This window comes from Tursiops truncatus, chromosome 13 (genome assembly GCF_011762595.2).
Source record: "Tursiops truncatus isolate mTurTru1 chromosome 13, mTurTru1.mat.Y, whole genome shotgun sequence".
Taxonomy (NCBI): Eukaryota; Metazoa; Chordata; class Mammalia; order Artiodactyla; family Delphinidae; genus Tursiops; species Tursiops truncatus.
The window spans coordinates 72,780,852-72,801,330 of record NC_047046.1 but is presented as its reverse complement, the minus strand read 5'-3'; the positions used below and the strand labels follow the sequence as shown (position 1 = coordinate 72,801,330).

The 20,479-nt window shown below is 49.5% G+C and overlaps 1 long non-coding RNA gene across 1 annotated transcript in view; it reads left to right on the top strand.

The window, feature by feature from the left end:
* Positions 1-2,236: 2,236 nt before the first annotated feature.
* The window catches only part of LOC109550291 (uncharacterized), an 86,181-nt gene continuing 67,938 nt past the window's right edge, over positions 2,237-20,479 (top strand). The window contains exons 1-2 of the long non-coding RNA XR_002176793.3: positions 2,237-2,489; positions 18,277-18,424. This is a non-coding gene — a long non-coding RNA (uncharacterized lncRNA). The remainder of the gene's footprint in view (positions 2,490-18,276; positions 18,425-20,479) is intronic.

Here is a 20,479-nt window from a genome sequence, read left to right as displayed (position 1 = left end):
TTGACGCACTTTGCTAGCTTGAAGATGGAGGGGGTCCCATGCAAGGACCAAAGAGCAGCCTCTAGGAGCAATTAGTGACCCCTAACTGACAGCCAACAAGGTAACAGGCACTTTAGTCTTACAGCTGCAAGGAGCTGAGTTTTGCCAACAATCTGAATGAACTTGGAAGTGACTTCTTCCCCAGAGCCCAGGAAAGCTGACATCTTGTTATCAGCCTTGTGGTGCCCAGAACAGAGAACTCAGTTGAGCCTATCCTACAGAACTGTGAGTTAATATATAGGTGCTGTTCTAAGTGGCTAAGTGTGTGGCATTTGTTACACAGCAATGGAAACTAGTACAACCTTGTCAGTGGTGGACGTAGGGCTGCATAATATAGAGACACTGTCGCTGCCTTCAAAATCTTTCATCTTGTGGGGACAACAAATGCAGGCTGGTGCGGAGAAATGCAGGATTAAATTGGGGCATGGAAAAATCACTACTGAGATGTTCTGAGAAGAGAGGGGGCTATGGGCTGTGATGATGAGCCATGGCATCAGGGATGAGGTGGGTGGCTGCAGCTATAACATAAACCCCAACATTTAGGTGGTCCTGGGGCCCCAAAGGTGCTCTGGGAAGGGATGGCTATGCATATGGGAGCAATTTCCCTCTCTCTTTTTGCTGTCAAAATCAATGGGAAAACAATCAAGAAGTGAGAATTTAGTTAAGGAAAGGATATAAGGACGAAAATGCCACCTGTTGCTAAAAATGAATGGGCTATCCCCTACGGTGTTTATCACAGATACTATTAATAGACTGTCTCTATTTTGCTGTAAAAGATGATGCTACTGTCCAATTATCCAAAATTCTGTTTCTTTTCAACAGTACGTTATAAAAAGGTAGTACATTAAAATAAAAGGAATGTTCAGGAACCCAGGGGAGATTAAGCTGTCAGCCAGCTGAGGCAGGTCCTCTCTTGGGGAGAGATTCATTCCTCCTCTTTTAATCTCTGCAGACTCTTCCCCAGGACCCCATTGGATGAGGATGTCAGTGAAGAAAATGCACCTCCTGCAGATTTCTCCCTCTCTGAAGGGTGGGAGGTAGGGGGTGGTGTGGGCAGTGGCAGATGGGAGGGGGAAGGGAAACAATGCTTATTAATGCGTGGCCTGAGAGGCCCCCAGAAACAACACTCTCCCAGGGGTTAATTTGCATCCTTCCAATTAGTGTCTCCAAAGACCTCCATAAATGAATGGGAAAACATCCATTGGCTTTTGCCTTGCAATGTTGCCACTTTGACAGCCTGCCTTTTTTTTTTGGCCATGCCATGTGGCTTATGGGATTTTAGTTCCCTGACCACAGATTGAACCCTGCCCCTAGGTGGTGAGCGCAAGGAGTCCTAACCACTTAACAGTTTCCTTTGCCATGACTATGTGTCTCCTTCAGATTCATCGAACGTTTGCCCTTTTCCTTCCCAGCCTAAGAGGTGAAGGATTGGAGACTCAGACCACGGACAGAAGATATGTACAACTGCACAAATCCATTTCTTGGCTTTCATTCACTTGAGTATTGCTGTGGGCTGAATGTTTGTGTCCCCCCACCCCACCCCCCACACGTCCCCGCCCTCAGCCAAATTCATATGTTGAAATCCTAACCCCCAAGACGATGGTGTCAGGAGGTGGGGCTTTGCGATGATTAGGTCATGAAGGTGCAGCCCTCGCGCACGTAGGATTGGTATCCTTCTGGAGGAGACCTGAAATAGCTTCCTTGTCCCTTCTGGCACGTGAGGACACAGCGAAAAGATGACTATCTGTGACACTGAGTCTTCTGGGGCCTTGTCCTTTGACTTTCCAGCCTCCAGAACTGTGAAAAATAAATGTCTGTTGGTTATAAGCCACCTAGTCTGTGGTATTTTCCTGTAGCAGCCTGAACACACTAAGACAAGCACCATGGAACCTATCTTGGGGTTTGGACATGGGTGGGAAATTGAGGATGGACCTGGTGCTGATTCAGTCACTGTGGTATGATTATCTCCTTGAAGGTGCCCTTGCCTTCCCTTGAAGGCATCCTGTGAGTACTTTCGTGCAGGATGTGTGCTCAGCCTTGCTGCAATGGCTTGCTCATTTGCTGCCTGCAGGGAAGTTTCTACATCGTGGGCCTGCCACCACTTGCTCCTGGCCACCTGTCTGGTTTCATATTTGGAATTCTTCCCTCCATACTGATAGCTGCAGCCACTCTGGGCTGTTTTCTGCCTCCTAGCTACCCTGGGCTCTCTCTTCTCCTTTGTTAGAGCATTCTCTCCATCTAGAAGCCTCTGGACACCTCTTCCTCTCTCTTCTAGGCAACCTCCTTATTCTTCAAGTCTCAGTGCAAACTCCAGCTCTATTACACTTTCTGTGATGCTCTGAAACACTCAGGAACTGGTTTCTCCATGCTCCCACCACACCTTGACTGGTATGTGGTACTGTAATTGTCTGATTGCCTGAAAGGCTCTCCACTGGACTCAACTACTTGAGGTAGAGATTCTGTTTTGTTTTGCATATTTTCAAATTTGTATCACTAACATTATCTTACTTGCATAATAAATATTCGCTGACTGAATGAATATAGAGCTTACGGAGTGTTGTGTAGGTGTAAAGCGCCCTGTGGAATAGTGAGCTTATCCACCACAGGTGTTCATTCAGTGTTGGGCATCTTGTGGGAAAGGAGTGGTCATGCTGGGAAAAAATGCAGAATGCTTTAGAGTAAAACCTCCTGAAATGCCAACATACCTGGCGGGGGGGGAGGGTTTATCTGAGGTGGAAAGAAAACAATGAAGACTTTGGAAAGTACTTGTGAGATATTCAACTTTTGAGAATTTTCAGTTGATGATCCATTAGGGAAGAAAAAATCAGATACCAGTTTCCTGTTGGCGCTGGTACTCAGCTGCAGTCTTATTGATTTCAAATGCTGTCTGTCTTTGGCAGGGCAAGCAGTTACATCTGTAACTCCTTTTTCAGCATCTGCACAGGAGCCTTCATGCACCCAAGAATGTTAGGTCCGTTTGTTTACTAAATCACAGTTCCTATGCTCGTCAACGATGAGCACATAAATAGTGTGATAGGGTGTCTTTTTTTTTAACTTAACAGAAAGAATGGGAGATTTGGAGCCAGAAGACGCCCGAAGTCCCAGCCTTGACTCTGTCACTCTTTGCTTGTGTGAGCTTGTGTGATCTTAAGCTCTTTTTATTTAATTTTTTGGCCGTGCCCAGACCAGACCTCTGCAGTGAAAGTGGCGAATCCTAACCACTAGACCACCAGGGAACTCCCAATCTTAAGCTCTTAGTTCCTCAGTGATGTCATCCTCAAAATGGGGTATAACAATGACAGTAGTAATGGGCGTACAGGGTTACAGTGACTGTCAAATGAGGTGCCTTAGGCTTCGCTAAAAGATCCTTTTTTTATGGTAAAATTATGACTTTCATACAACTATGAAATAGACAAGGGTCAACGATTTTTATTTAACTCATTGGTTAATGTGAACACTAGTAAGATGTTCAAACTGGCTCAAATGAGAATTTGACTTACAGAGGTTTGTATTCTCCTCAGGACATAATTCGTTTGCATTGCCGTGAACAGAAAAAAAAAATTGTGTTGTCAGTTTTCTGCAACTTAACTTCTATCCCTATAGAGTTGTTAAGTAGCTTAGTCCATCAAAAACCAAGGTGCACACTAAATGGAGTCAGATAATCCCTGGAAAGTCTGCTAGAAACCCCCCAGCACTCTACTGCAAGGACACCAGCAATCTCTTTTGCCCATTCCTAAGTCTAGCAATTTTTCCTGACACCCAGAAGCTGGGTATTCCTGCCCCTGGACAATCCTATCTAGTCCTTTTTTTTTTTTTTTTGGCGGTCTCACTGCTGTGACCGCTCCCGTTGCGGAGCACAGGCTCTGGACGCGCAGGCTCAGTGGCCATGGCTCACGGGCCCAGCCGCTCCGCGGCATGTGGGATCTTCTCAGACCGGGGCACGAACCCGTGTCCCCTGCATCGGCAGGCGGACTCCCAACCACTGCACCACCAGGGAAGCCCTCGTCCTTTCTTTCTCCTTGAGAACATCACACCTGATCCCACCCCTCTCACCCTACCCTCTTCTCCACTGGACCAGATCTTTAGAGAAAAGGCTGGCCCCCTTTCCTCCAAGACCATTCTCCCTTAAATAACTTCCCTCTCTTGTTTTTTCAGTGGTTCCCCTACTCCTCCGTCTTGGTTCCTACTCCGTGGCTTAGAAACAGCTTTAAATCCCTCTTAACTTAAAAACAAACACAAAACAAAACAACTGCCCCTCTGTTTGTGCAGTTATGCTATATAAAAACAACAACAACAACAACAAAAACCCTTGACATTTTGATGGCTTATAGCAGAGATCAACAAACTTTTTCCTTAAAGGGACAGGTAGTAAATATTTTAAGCTTTGTGGACCACATATAGTTTTCTGTTCCTATTCACTTTGTTTTTCTTTACAACTCCTAAAAAATGTAAAAGCCATTCTTAGCTTGCAGACAGTACAAAAAGAGGCTGCAGGCTGGATTTGCTTTTGAGAAACAAGTGTTTACTTTTCACTCATGTCTCTGAGGCAGAATATATCTGTCCCTCCCCCCCACGGGGAGGGGGTGTGGGTGTGGCCATGTGCTGGCCTGGCCAATGGAATGTTAGCAAAGTGTGGCCTGAGGAGAACATACCTTGAGTACCTGCTGGTCTAAGAAAGATGAGAGACATGTGGAGCAGACCTGGACCCAGATCCCAGCTTGGAACCATGCCAGCTTACATTAGCCAAACCTCAGCCAACCTGTGATGGGCAGTGTGGATGACTGACTATTTAAGTGTGAACAAGCTGGGGAATTTGGTAGTTGTAGTTATTTCTGTTTTGCTGGTGAAAATCTTAGACTAGTGTTCCTGAAAGTGTGATCAGGGACCACCTACAAAGTGTGATCAGAACACCTGGGATACTTGTAAGTATCAGTTTCCTGGGGCCTCTCCTTGGAGGGACTAATTTGGAATATCTCGGGGGAAGACTTAATAACATGCATTATTACTAACCTCCCTGGGGAGTGTGAGAACGGCTGTCTCAGACTTCATGAGTTCCTTGGTTCATATTGGTAATAACTGCTTTCCCTGCGTACCGACCATGCACCAGATGCTTTGCATATATGTGTGATCTTAGTTTTAAATCTTGCAACAACTCTAAGAGGTAGGTATGACTATCCCCATTTTACAGCTGAGGAAACTGAGGCTTGGAGAGGTTAAATAAGCAAACTAAGATCACATGTGTATCAAGGAGCAGGGTCAGACTTACCCTGTGATTCTTCTGCTATGCCTGCTGCCCACTGGCATAACTTAATTTGGTTTCCAGCTTTAGTCTAACTTGACATATATAATTATGCAAATCACCCTGTGCTGTCAGTTCTTCTAGCCAAAGACGAGTGTAGTGAAACAAAAGAGAAGACTAGAGCAAGGGGAAGAGGGGGATAATGGTGCTGGGAAGCTCTGCCTGTGGACTGTTTGTCAAGGGAAGGGGCAGGGCCAGGGCTACTCGGTCAGGGTTGATGGGCTGTTTCTGGTTCCTGAGGACCTAGAGAAAGGAGGGAGGGAGGGGAGAAGGGTCCGCCAGGGCCGAGGGGTTGAGTGGTCCCACCTGAGATGGCTCACAGTGGAGCCAGAACCTTTAGAGAGCCGACATCCACACAGGTGGATTCCATTCCCTTAGAATTGCCTGGAGAGGGTGTTTAGAATGCTGGTTTTCAGGCTACACTCCTCCCCCGGCCCCATTCTGACCTGACAGGTCTGAATTACACCCAGGGATCTTCCTTTTCAGCAGGCTTTCTGAGTCTGATGTTGGTGTCTTTAGATCACATTTTGAAAAACACTGAACTAAAGAAATGATTCACAAACGTTAGATTTTCCGCTTTGAAAAAAAATTAAGGAACATGAATAGTGTAAGTAAATTATAAAATGCAGAAAAATAAAAGGAAAAAAATCATTTGAAATTCTACCAGTAAAAGATACTACTGCCAACATTTTGATGTGTATTCTCCCACATTTTCCCTGTGTGTGTGCGTAGATAGATGGGGCCATACACTATATATTACTCTGTAGCTTGCTTTCTTGCCTTAACCATATACGTTAACACACCCTTGAAGTCAATAAATATACACGTACATCATATTTATGGTAGATTTTCAGGTATCCGTGGAGATGCTTGTCTTGGCGGACTGGTCTGGGACCTTTCACCTCCTCTTCAACTTGCACTATCGAGCAAACCCTACCCTTGGGTAAGGCCAGAGCTTGGGGTTCAATTCTGAACCCCAGTGCCCTTCATTCAGCTGCACTTTATAAAGTCCTGCCTGGGCTGGGCGGGGAGGAGCTCTTGGTTGGTTCTGGGCAAGGGGCATCGTTTACCGGCATTGTAGGCAAATGCTCCTGGGTTCCTGCAAGCAATCCGGGGATTCTTCAGCCTCTGAGGGTTTTCCGGCTCTGAAGCCACGGTCGGTCCACAAGGCTGGCAGCTTTGGGTTAAAGGAGTGTCCGTCCCGACCCCACCCCTTACCTCCCACCCACGGGAGCCCCTCAGGGATGGAGTTCAAGACTGACTCAAGGATTGAAACCATAAACCAAGCAAAGTGTTGCCTGAGCGGCTGCCTTTGAACTGCAGAGATGGCCTCCCCCAGGCTCTCCCCTCCCCTGCAGCCCCCTACCGGGGGCCCCAGCAACAACGCAAAGTTCAAATCTATGGCTACATGGAAGCGCATTTGGGAACAATCAGGGTGCCCCTGACCTCTGACCCCAGGGTCGCCCTCCCTGCCTCAGAGACTGGGCTTGAGTCCTTGGAGCCAAAGAAAAAAATGTGGTGTAGAGTCCCATTTTTGAGAAGAAATGAACTTAGAATACAATCACTAGTAAGCTTTTTTTAAAAAAAAGTAATTGGTATAATTGGCTTCAGTCTGCGAGATAAACAAACAACACAGCAAATCCTTTAACCTCCTGTTCAGGGCTGTAAAGGGGCCTGTATCTGTATTTTCCTGGTGCTTTTATGACCTAGGGCCTGGCCTCTCTCCCCTCTGGACTGGGGCCGGCACAAAGCCGGGCTAATCCCAGAGCAGTTTCGGAAATAAGGGTCTAGAATGGAATTTCCTCCACACGCCCTCCAGGCCACAGCCTCTTCACTGTGCTTCCCCCCCACCCTGGATGGCTCTGAGCCCCACTCTGGGAAACAAAGGGACTGTTTCCGAGTTTTCCTTGGAGCCCAGCGAGCCTCGCGTGGTACAAAAATTCAGTGAAAGCAGCTCTTATGTTCCCTTCCCGGTGGCAGGGCTGTCAGAGGAAAGGAAATCAAGTGCTGCACGTTTATGCGGTTTACTATGTGTAAATCTCTCAGGGCGGGGGGAATACAAAAACGTATCTTGTAGCTAGGAGCCTTGCCCTCAAAGAGCTTACCGTTTAGTTGGAATATCATAACTAATCAGAGTACAGGGGGAAAGTCTACTCACAATTCAAGACGGCAATCCAAGCGATGCTTTGCTAGATGAACGTTCCAGGTCTTAAGAGTTCAGGAAATGTGAAATATTTGTTGAGCATCTCCTCTACTGGACAAGATAAGGGGTCACAAAGACCCTTCAGTGGTAACTTGTCTCAAAAGGTGGTTCCCAACCATTTTTTCCTTCTGTGCACAGGCCACTCCCTCTTGGAGAGGTGGAGTCTATTTCTTCACTTCCTTGAATCCGGGCTGGCCTATCACTGCTTTGACAAGAAGAAGATCGTGGAAGTTATGCTGTGCTAGTTAGTTCCAGGCCTGGCCTTTAAGAAGACTGGCAATTTCTGCTTCTTTTCTCTTAGAACCCAGCAGACATGCTGTGAGGAAGTCCAAGAAGCCACATGGAAAGTCCAAATGGAGGCCAATTCAGGCTCCAGGACCATCGTCCCAGCTGAGTTTCTGCCAATGGTACCCACTTGCTAGGTATGTGGTGAGCCATCTTGGCAGTAGACCCTTCAGCCCGATTGGTCCACCTCAGCTGACAGTACTTGGAGCCGATAGGCGCTGCCTCGCAGAGTTGTGTCCAGGTGCAATGCTGTGAGCAGATCAATGACAGTCGTGGCATTCATGAGTCAGCTTTGCTCTCAAAACAATCCTATAAAGCAGATATTATTAGTATTACCCCCACTCTGTGGATGAGGGGCAGAGATGAAAGAGATAGGCAAATTATCCAAGATTACACAGCTAGTAAGTGGAGAAGGCATGAGAACACAGACTGTGTCCTGGGGTTGGTGCATATACCAATTGGAGTCAGGTATATTAATTAGGAAGTTGTGTGATATAAAACAGGAAGATGGATGGGTTGGGACTGAGTAAAGGAGGAACCCACATGCCAAGATAAAAGGTTAGCACTTCATTTAATAATGGCCCTTTAAAAGTGGTCATTGAAGGCTTTTGAGTAGAAGTGACAGGATAAAAGGAACTTACATAAGTGATTGACATTGGGTGGTTTGAAGGCACAAGGGGCCATAAGCAGATGGGTCAGCAGAGGGATAGAATTGTTCAGGAGGGAAGTGATGGGGATGCTGCCTAGGGTGGCAGCAGTGGGAATGGAAAGACACATGCCAAGACTTGAAAAGAAAACCAGTGTTAGGATCCAATGACCAACGGTTCCAAACATTTGCATCTGAGCGTCCCAAAGGAGAATGGTTTAAGTGATACCACTAAAGAATTGGTAATGCAGAAGGAGAGAAGTATGTCTTATGCACTCAGAAAGTTGTTAGTAGAAATGGATCAGAATTGAGGATGACAAATTGAGTTTTAGCTTTGCTGAAACCGAAGAGCTGGCAAAGAATGAAGATGTGGAAATCGTGGCCTCTGCCCTCAAACAATTTATAATCCTGAGCTCTCTCTCTCTCTCTTACATATATATACACAACCACACATTCATACATGATACACATTCATACACGTACACCAGATGGCAAGTAGAAGTAGTGCATAATAAATAATAATAAAAAGAAAGAACTGCCAAAACGTTGGGTACTGAGAATAAATGCTATGAGCGATCAGGAAAGGGGAGATCGATGGCCCTGTGGCATCCAAAGGGGTTACCAGTAGAACCAGAGGTGGGATCTTCCTGTGAGACTCACTCAAAGACCAACATCCCAGGGTGTAGAGGGACCGTGGGAAAGAAAGATTATCACAGCCAGTACACATTGTTTGAAAACGTGATTTTTAATGACCATCAAGTATTCCATCTCATGAGTAACCACAATTTATTAAACTATCGCTGTAATACTGTACCTTGATGAGGTTGATAATCTTGGCGATTTTTTTAAAAAACATTAAAAAAATTAATTAATTTTTGGCAGCGTTGGGTCTTCGTTGCTGCATGCGGGCTTTCTCTAGCTGCGGCGAGTGGAGGCTACTCTTTGTTGCAGTGCATGGGCTTCTCATTGTGGCGGCTTCTGTTGCGAAGCACGGGCTCTAGGTGCATGGGCTTCAGTAGTTGTGGCACATGGGCTCAGTAGTTGTGGCTCATGGTCTCTAGAGTGCAGGCTCAGTAGTTGTGGCACAGGCTTAGTTGCTCCGTGGCATGTGGGATCTTCCTGGACCAGGGCTCGAACCTGTGTCCCCTGCATTGGCAGGTGGACTCTTAACCACTGCGCCATCAGGGAAGTCACCAGTTTTGGTGATTTTAAGTAACACTAACATGAGAGTCTCTGTAAAAAAAATTTTGCATGCATCTGATCATTCTTTGAAGAGCGATTCCTAGAAATGGAATAGTGGGCTGAAAGGTGAACATTAAAAAATATTCTTGATACACGTTGCCAAGCACCCTGCTAAAATAATTGCCCACTCACACTTTGTCCAGCCGTGTCTAAGAAGCCCATGCCACCTTTCAGGTTACGAAGGAATAAAAAAGAAGGCATAAAACTGTATACTCTGTCTAACCTTTTTGTAAATTAAATATGTGAAAATAGATGAAAAGATAACCCCAAATGTTTAACAGTGTGTAACTCTGGATAATGAGGGTTTACGGGTGATCTAATGTTCTTCTTTATCCCTTTCTATATAAATTTCCTAAATAGTATGTGTGTTACTTTCAAGAAACATCTTTTTTTAAAGCAGAGAAAGGAATATGACAGAAAGAACGCTGTGCTCAAGTCAAAGGAACTGTGTTGTCCAAGGTCTCCTGCTGGCAGTGTTCGCTCGGACAAGCCAGGCGGCCCTGCTGAGTTTCCGCTGGCTTATGTCAAACAGCCCCAGTGGTTCACAGCCCAGAGAATCATTAAAATCACCTGGGCACTTAAAACATACCTTCCCTGGGACTTCCCTGGCAGTCCAGTGGTTAAGACTCCGCGCTTCCAACTGCAGGGGATACGGGTCCCATCCCTGGTCCTGGTCGGGGAACTAAGATCCCGCATGCCTCACAGGGCAAAAAAAACCCCCAAAAACCTTTCCTGAGTCCCACCCCAGACTCACTGAATCTGAATTTGCGGGGGGGCGGGGAAGAGCGGGGGCGGGCATGTGTATTTTGAAAACGTGACTCACGTCCCCCCATGAGCAGCTGAGGGGCGAGCAGCCCCCAGCAAAGGCTCTGAGGAAGGCCTCGCAGGCCCGTCCGCCATTCCTCCCCGCAGAGCCGCGCTCGCATCTGGGGAGCAGGGGCGCAGAGGGGAAGGGGCGGTTGCCCGGACGGAGGCCCACCGCGTGTGTGCATTCGCCGCGCCTCAGCTGCAGGTAGGTGCCCTGACTCGCATGCAAGCACGTTTACAGCGAGTCAGGACCAAACAAAAGCGCGTCTCTCACTGAGGCAGCCAGTTCCTCCTTCATTCCAGGCGCCCGAGAGGTCAGAGGGGTGAAGCCAGGCAGCCCCCGACCCATCCCGCGCGAGAGGCAGACCCGGCGGTCTCGCCTCCGGGGGGTTTGTGGTCCAGGAGGGGCCGCGGAGGTGGGGCGGAAGGGAGCGCGGGACGAGGCTGCGTGCGGCCTCCTGCTGCCTCCGCGCCAATGGGGAGCCGCCACCTCACGCGGGCAGGGCCCGCGGCCTCCTCTGAAGCCGGCCGATTAGGGCGCTTTAATCCTTTGCTCTCGTCCTCGGCTCCGTCGGCGGGGAAGGGGGCTGGGCCGGCTGCCGGTTCCCTCAGCAACGGGGCTTGGCCCGGTTCCATTGTGCGGAGGGCCCCCGCTGGGAAGGGCCCCCGCTGGGAAGGGCCCCCGCTGGGAAGGGCCGTGGGGAAGGAAGGGGGGAGCGGCCTTGCCCGGGCCCTCCCTTCGCAGCCGCGGCGGAGCTCTGGACCCCCGGGCGCGTGCCGCCACAAGGCGGTGGGACGCCCTCGGGGTCCTTGGACCCGCCCTGGGCGGGGACGGCCGCGGAGGGGCCTGCGGGCAGAGCGGGGCTCGCTGTTTACGCGCCGACACGAGGCTGCAGGCCGACTTGGCAGCGCGCAGCGGGAGGAGGCGTTCGAGAGCATTCGCGGGCGGGCGAGCTTTCCCTTGGATGCGAGGAGGCGGCCGCTCTCCGACGGCCCTGCTTGGCGGCCCGTCCTGGCCTCCAGCCCCGAGAGCCCACACTTGGCATTTTCTGACCAGCCTGTCTAAACGACCGAGTATTCTTCTTAGCATTTCTATTTTCGGAGCTTCTTAATGCTTCTCCCACTACGGCCCCGTCTACCGCGAGGATTCGCCATCCTCCGCCCTCCGACTGCACCATCTTCTATCCCCGTTTTACTGTGGTCCTTTCTCCCCCTCCCTCCTGCGCCTTATTCAACTCTCCCCACATTCCTTCTTCACATTTATCTTTTATTTCCTTCACGCACGCACGTGTACACACACACACACACATTGCTAAAACAAAGGAAAACCTCCCATCCTCTTTCTAGTCTCAGTTTTCTGTCAGGATAGTAAAAGTTCAGGTGGCCTTGAGGGGGCTCAATAAGACCATCCAGGGCTAAAGATATTAGCGCGCTTTGTGAACCAGATATGCCCTCCGCTTTAGAGAGCTTCTGTCGCTAGTAATGTTTGGATTCTTGGTACTTAAGGATGTGAGCTTCCAGATCTAGAGACACAGCTGCTACAAAAGTGACCACTTTTCCCTACCACACCCAAGGAGGAAGAAGCTCGTGTACTTTACAAACGCGATTTACATCCCTTAGGAATAAAATAAATGTCTTCTGGAGACACAACCTGCTGTTTTTAATAATTCCCACAATGCCGTTTCCTTACGGACTGTTGTTTCAGCCTGGAAGATGTCATGGCATTCAGTGTCACGTTGAGACTGTCACCCATTCATGAGGTGCCTTTTTACTGTTGGAGCATCACTGACAGTACCCAGGGCCCAGGAGCACAGAGCATGCGAGCCCACATTGAACCTACCCCCCCCAACCTGCCCTCGAGTGAAAAGATCCCGGTTCATTTTTCACAGGGAGGAATGGTACCCTTAGACCAGCATCTTTCTCACGCCTGCCAGCACCACGGTCCTCAGACAGTTCAGTAGCCCACAAAGCCCTTCACTTCCAACTCCTGCAGGTAGGGTTGTTATGAGGATTAAGATAATTCATGTGTGTTGAACATGGCACATAGGGCCCAGTGCTCAGTAAGAATTAGTAATACTGTCTTTGACCTTCTGGCCTTGGGAATGCACGTCTGTTATCTCCATGGCTCACCATAAGCTAGTGCACCAGGATTACTAACCTCGATTCACAGAGATGGAACCTCAGGCGGTTCAGTAATGTGCCCAGGGTCACCCAGCAGTTAGACGGTGCCGTCTGGATTCGAACTCAAAACACTCAGCAACATACAGGCTCTCTCCAAAGCATCCGAGGTCTCTCCTGCATCCTGACGGTATTATAAATGGTCTGCCTAGCCTGAGTCCCCAGAGGTTTGTTCTATGAAGACAAGTCCATTATGTCAATGCATTTGAAATCAGCTGGAGGCAGTCCTTCAGTGCACGGCTTTTAATGCCTATTAAGCAGGGTGGAGAAAGATCAATGAACAGGGGTGTTTTTGCAGCTCCACTAGGGTTCGCCGTCCTGACTGTACTGCCCACGTTCTCTGGCAAGGCTGGAGTTTTAAAGCCTCCGAGGAGAACTACTTGAAACAAAGACGGAGGAGATGGCTGTTCCCATGCTCGTGTAATTTTAGGGGAAAAGGAAGATTCCCTGCAGCGTATCCTCTAGATCCAGATGGTCTGACATGAAATGTATCCGAAGAGCCATCATTAAGAATGATTCTCCTGAGGTCTTCACTCTGTTCAGAGTTCTCTTTTCAAAGGAAGTTGCCTACAAGCATCTTCCCAGGATGATGGGACCATCTTCTTGCAAAGCAAGGAAGCATCGCCATCAGGAGCTGGGGAGGCATGGGGGCGGGACACGGAAAGGGGATGGGGTAACAAAGGAGAGAGGCATGGCACCTCGGTGTTCTTCCCGAGGCGTCCTGGGGAATATCTTTTGATTCGATATTGGTTTCATGATCTTGCTGGGTTTTCTTGCTCCTCTCTGCTCCTTTCTGACCAAGAATGGGAAAGAGGGATGATGGAGGAGAGGGTGTGGGTAGATGGTGAAAGTCAAGGGAGGGGTTGGCTACCTGGCTGAGTGGAGGAGAGTGGATGAGAGGGAAGTTGTCTCTCACTCCAACACACGTGTGTGCATATATGTCACACACACACACACACACACACACACACACACACACACACTATCCCCTCCCTCCAGCAGCATTTTTAGAGAATAACAGTGCCGCCTGGTGGCCATTTACATGCAAGACTCCTCTAAACTTTCACTGAAGAATAACACAAGTTGTGTTATTCCATACTTATTTACTCTGGTTTCCCACAGTCGAAAGTCCCCCTTGTCCCTCTTGTCCTTTTCTTGGAAAATGAGCCAAGACATAAAGGTACTTCTGAGAAGTACTTTGCAGCATTCCCGGTGGTACTTGGCGCGAGAGAGACAATACCCAGAAAACAGCTCCCAAACAGAAGGCCGTGTCCTTAGTGTCTTAAGGCCCTGGCCTTGTGCTTATTTGGGAAAGCAGCAGGCTTGAGGAGCAGGGATCAGTGAAGAAGGTCTTGATTTCAGGAATTGATTCCAGCCACGGTGCATTTTTTTAATCTGTAAATTACCAGAAGAGCAGAGAACCCTGTATTATCAATATCATCAATTTCTGCTTCTCTGACCTAAGCTTGGTCTCTCCGGTAATGGCTCAGTTCACTTTGCTATAATTAAAAGAAATGCCATCCATTTGCCTCACCGAGTTCCTACCCTGTACCAGGCTCTGTGCACAGGAGCTGGTGACATTAGGGTGGATGCAAACATACCTGTGGGACTTTGTTTTCCTCCCAGGAACTCAGACAGCCCAGGTCACAGGTGATCTTGATCTCCCTAAATCAACGACATCGTGTGCACAGTGAGCTTACTTCACTGCCTGGTACCTCGTAAGTGTTCTGTAACAGCGGCTCTGAATGTACCTGGTATGTATGGAACTACACGTATGTATAGAACTAAAAGCCATTTCTAGGGAGCAACATGAATTTTTAAGTGCTTTGGGATTTTATAAGGACTCATTAAAAGGCATCAAGATTTCCAGCTGTGAGATTTTTTGTTTATGTAGGAGTTCAAAGAGTTCCTTCCAAATGCTAACTCATGAATCTTCGCAAAATCCCCTGGAAATGGCTGGCCAGAAAAGGGAACACGGACGAACCATTAATCGGAGTAATATGGCAGTAGAGTCAGGGCAGGGAACAAGCAGTTCTTCGATGTGCGCCCCCCGCCCGCAAGTCTGGAGCAGTAAAACTCCCCTGTAAAAAACCTGGTTTTGTACTGTAAGTTCTAGGTAAGGGAGACTCCTTCTTTACCCCAAGGTGGGGAAGGAATAAAGCTCTGAAAAATACTTCCGGATGAGCCGGGAGCAGGATAACAGGGAGGAGAGTGGAGGCCTCACGTTGCCCCTTCTCTCCAACATTTGAATATGGGTGAATCAGGTGAAAGTGAGTAGCAAGAGAGCCTCCAAGGGGAGGACGCAGAGAGGAGTGCTAAAGGGGCATCAGGTGGGCTTGCAGGAGGCTTCCGGGGAGAATCCGTTTCCTTGCCTTTTTTAGCTTCTACTGGCCGCCTGGGTTCCTTGGCTTGTTGCCTCTTCCTCCACCTTCAAAGAGCATCTGTCAGTGCCTGCTCCATCATCACATGGCCTTTTCCTTTTGTCTCTAGCTCTCCCTACGTTCCTGTTATAAGAATCCTTGTGATGACGTTGGCTTACCCACGTAATGCAGGATAATCTCTCCATCTCAAGATTGTTCATCACATCTGCAAAATCCCTCTTGCCATGTAAGGTGGCATTCCCAGGTCCTGGGGATTAGGATGTGGGTATCTTTGGGGGCCGTTATTCTGCCTCCCATGCTGGGAAATCAGGGCAGAGAGACTGAATGATATTTTGAAGAGGAATTCCTATAATATAGAAATCTTCCCGTAACATCAACTTCCAAGGGCCGTGGACTGTTTCACCCACGAGTTGCCCATTGGGGTTCTGAAATGTGCAGATGGGAAGTGTGCTTCTCCACATGTCCGCCACCTTGTGGGCAAGGGAGGTCACACCTGGGACTTTCCTGAGCTAGGGGTGGTGAGACCCTAGAGCTGTACAAATTTCTTCCTCTGGAAAGAAGAGAAAGTCCTTTAAAGTCTAGCCACCCACCAGGCAGGCCCCACAGGTTGATAGGGAGATGACCTTGGCCACAGCAGTCATGGAGAATGGAAAAGAGATTTTATAACCAAAGCACACTGAGTCCTTTTGGACTGTCTCTGGCGAGACTGTTCCTGGCATTGGATTAGTAGGAGGAGTCTTGATGGGAGCCACTTATCAAATTTCCTTCTGCTTTGCAAGGGAACCAGGTTCAAGGTAAGAATTGTCAGTGGAGGGCTTCCCTGGTGGCGCAGTGGTTGAGAGTCCGCCTGCCGAGGCAGGAGACACGGGTTCGTGCCCCGGTCCGGGAAGATCCCACATGCCGCGGAGCGGCTGGGCCCGTGAGCCATGGCCACTGAGCCTGTGCATCTGGAGCCTGTGCTCCACAACGGGAGAGGCCACAGCAGTGAGAGGCCTGCGTACCGCAAAAAAAAAAAAAAGAATTCTCAGTGGAGAAAGCTGGTTTCAGAACACCTTCAAGAAATCCCCCAGTCAGCGCCATTCAAAAGGAGTGACGCCACACTTTGCCCAGAGAGTAAGACAATGAGTTGGCATCCATGTGGCCCAGAACCTCCCAGATGGGCACAAGTCTTCTGTCCTGTTGTCAGATCTCGTGGGAGCTTCTAGGACTTGATCTGGCTCCAGAGCACGCAGGCGCCTCTGACCCTCCCTGCACCACAGCTGAACACACAGCCCTGAGCACAGCAGACTGACTGCCGCCTTTCTCAGCATTGAGGCTTTGGAGTCCCCAGTGGGAGGCTCTCCACAAACCACAGTCTCTTGTGTCACTGCTGAGGTTACAACGACCATCACTTCCCCAGCCCTGCCGGCCAATCCTCTCGAGCCTCGATTCCTGCTGTCCTTTCCCTTCCAAGGGGTTAGCCCCATCTACAAAGTCTTGGATAGCCCCGACTTTAGGATAAGCACACTTTCCCTCTTCCAAGCTTGTACTGTTTACAGAGCTCTTTCAATCCTTTGATTGTACCAGGGAGAACAATCTTAATGAGTGATGTATCAGATAGGAATTGGTTAAGTGGCAAAACATGGCAGACTTGACTAATGCTGGATCAGACAATCAGGGCAGTTTGAGGGTTTCTCAGCCTCAGTGCTGTTAACATCTGGAGCCAGATAATTCTTTGTTGGAGGGCTGTCCTGTGTGTTGTAGGATGTTTCACGGTGTCTTCAGCTTCTAACCACTAGATCAGTGATTCTCAATTGGGGAGGGGGCAATTTCGCCCCCAGAGGACGTTTGGCAATGTCTGGTGGTCACCACTGTGGAGGTAACTGGAGGGTGGTCTACTGGCATCTAGGGGGCTGCGGTCAGGGATGCTGCTAAATAACCCACAGTTCACAGCTCCCGACCACAAGGAATTATCTAGCCCCAAGTTTCAGTAGTGCCATGACTGAGAAACCCTGGTTTAAAGAAACAGAAATGATGTGTAAGTTGGTCCAACAGGACGGGGAGAGAAAATTCCAAAAGAAATCTCCCCTCCCGAAGTAGGATTCTTATCCTATTCTCTCTGCTGATAAAGCCAGAAATAGTTCGTTTTAGCTGATGATTCCTGGGATGAGATACCTCACTGGAGGCCCTTCCTGGCGAGAGACTCGGAGGGGACCTGGAGCAGGAGAGAGGGTGCTCGTTTCATTTGAAGGATGGCTGAGGAAGCGTGGGAGAGAGTTAATAGACGCATGCACCACTGATTGGGAAAAGGGACTGCAAAAATTCTAAAAGCCAACGAATGCAGCTGCATTTGGCAGTAGGAGCACTGAGATACGTGGAAGAACGAAACGACAAATATTGAAAGGGGGCTTCCCTGGTGGCGCAGTGGTTGGGAGTCCGCCTGCCGATGCAGGGGACGCGGGTTCGTGCCCCGGTCCGGGAAGATCCCAACATGCCGCGGAGCGGCTGGGCCCGTGAGCCATGGCCGCTGAGTCTGCGCGTCCGGAGCCTGTGCTCCGCGACGGGAGAGGCCACAGCAGTGAGAGGCCCGCGTACCGCAAAAAACAAACAAATATTGAAAGGATCCGTTGCAGACACAGCCCACAGAAGACAGCAGGCAGGGCTCTTATCGTTCAGGATTATTTTTTTTTTAGTACCCGGTGTCTGTTGAAATACTTACATCTCAAAGTGCATTCAAACATCACCTACTTGTACCTACACGTGAAAGCAGGCCTCCATTACAAAAGATAATGAACAAATAACAAAGGGAAAATGGAAAGAGTGTGTTCATAAATGCCTCCGCTACAGATCATCAACGCTGGGCACCGAAGGCTGTATTTTTTTGTTCTGTGAGTGCAGCTGGGTGATAATAAATAGACGTAGGTTCTCACCAATTAGCGTAGCTGCTGGGTCCCTCCCCACACCCTCTCCCCAGGACAATGAAGTGGGTACAGTTTGAGAGGGAAGGTCAGATGTGGAGCCAACGGAAGGAGAGGTTAATTAAACTCACGGTGTGCTCAGCTGCCTGGTGCATGGGAATATGATTCTCAAACCTTTTTTTCCCCACCTACCACTAGCTTGAGATATAAGAGCGAAAATACATTCAAAAAAACCAAGTACGGGCAAATAGAAAACCATGCGATATTTCTTGTTCTACTTTTTCTTTCGGCTCTTTCAGATCAAGGGATAACGCAACTTCCTGGCCGGGTGCTCTCGGGTTCAAATCTCTTAAAGAGCCGGCAGCAAAGCCAAGGATGAAGGGGAAGAAGGGACAGGCCGAGGAAGGTGTTCCTGCTGAAGTGTTCAAACATTCTGGACGTTCTCAGGTACTTTGGTGACATTTGTTTTTTCTTTTTGCGCTAAGACCAAAACTGAGGGCATGCGGTGGAAGGAGGGGGTGTGGCTCACGAGCATGTGTGTGAATGCCCCCGTTAAAGTTTTTATGTGAAAATTCACCAATTAAAATGGAAAGATTTAGGGCAATTCTAGCTCATCAGGACTGGTGACTCTGACATTGTTCAAAGATGGGGAACTCACCCTTCCACCCACTCCTGGGTTCCCTGGGGCTGGGAACTCCCACAGTCTGTCACTGCACCCCCCCCACCCCCCCCCCCCCCCCCCCCCCCCCCCCCCCCCCCCGCCCCAGCATGTCAGGCAAAGGCGTGGTCATTAGGCCACGACCTGGAGCTAGTCTGCAGGGTCCACATCCAGGCTCCACCATTTCCTTCCTCTGTGACCTTGAGCAAGTCAGCTAGCCCTGGGGGGCTTCAGTTTCCTCCTCTGTAAAATGGGCACAACAAACAGCACCTCCATCGCAAAAGCCTGAATGAGAAAAGTAGTTGGCATCGTGCCAAGCTCATAGGAGCTGTTTAAATACTAGCCGTTATTATTATTAGGAGTTCAAGTTCTGTTTTGCTCAGCTTTGTAGCTTATCAAAGGCCAAATACCTGAATGTATTTTATTGCTTAAAATGTTTTGGGTCACAATTACTCACCCCTTCCCATTGACATTCCATTTACATGCTGTACAGATTATTTTCAAAGCGATGTTTGAGAGGATTTTGAATAACCTTCGGTCCTGTTTCTGAACGTGGGCAGGGATCCCTTTGGGGGTGCTCTCTACCGCTTCTAGATGGGCTGCAGATTCTGTCCGGCCAATGTCTGGGGAAGGCCTGGGGGCGGATATGATCGAGCTGGACAGGATACCTGCACCCAGCCCCTCGGGGCAGAGGGGTCTGGAAACTTTGTGGGTGCATAATAGCCTGAGAAACCTCTCAGGCCCACCTTGGAATTCCTTCTGTATTTTTCTCAGCAAAATCATTCTCCAGGTCCCTGCCTTTTCTTTGAGGTTCACTGTATTTGTGCCTCGGGTTCTGTATTTGAAAAATCACACTTGAAATCTAGAGTGGGAACAATAGGCATGCCCTTAACAGTTCTGCGCTGCACACTTAAAATGGTTAAGATGGTAAATCTTAGGTTTCGGGATGTTTGACCACAGTTACAAATAATTTAAAGAAAAGAACAGACTGGACTGGGAGGGATGTGAGGGCCTTCGTTCATGATCTGACACCCAGTTCCGTGAGGCTCAAGTCCAGGGTGGCGGCTTCGGGGGCGGCTTCTGCAATCCTGGCGTTTTCTCTCGCTGTGTGGGTAGGACTCAGAGGGCAGCTGGGACTCTTAGGTCCTGTGGCTCCTGTGCCCTGACCCATCCCCAGAGGGGCCCTTGTTGACTGTTCCTCAAAGCAGGTGCCTCCCTGAGAGGAGGCCTGGTGTCCGAGGCCCCACCCAGGAGCAGTGCTTCTTACCGTTTCTCTGGGCTTTTGGGCACCAGGGTCATGGGGTGAGAGGTCAGGAGAGGAGGGGGCAGTGGCTACTTACAAGGCCTCATCGTGGCTTGGCTGCTCAGGCAGCCTTTCCCGAGGCTCCCGGCCTTCTCTGTGCCCTGGGTTGGAGGGGGAGGCCCGGAGGGTGTGCAAGCTCCCGGGCTGTAAAAAAAGCCCAGACCCAGAGCCAAGGACAAATGAGCCTCTACTGCCCTCTGCTGGGAATCCCAGCTCATGACCACCAGGACTCGAGAAAAGGAAACACAAGGCAAGGCCTGGCCCAGAGAGCCAGGCAGGCCCAGGAGGCCCGTGCAGACCTGCAGTACTGAAACGGGGGCCTCGAATTTCCCCAGGGCCCCAGTTTCTCACCGAGCCCTCTGTGAGGGTGCATCACCACCAACAAGCCAGCTCCAGGCGAGCACGACTGGGCGCTCTCCCCTCCGGGCCAGGTGAGCTTCAGCTCTCCCTGCAGCCCCCCGGGGGCGGGCTCTGGCTCCTAACCCCCTGAGGGGTGCGCCTCGCCCTGCTTGCTCCTCTAGGGTGTGCCCTGTCCTCGGCT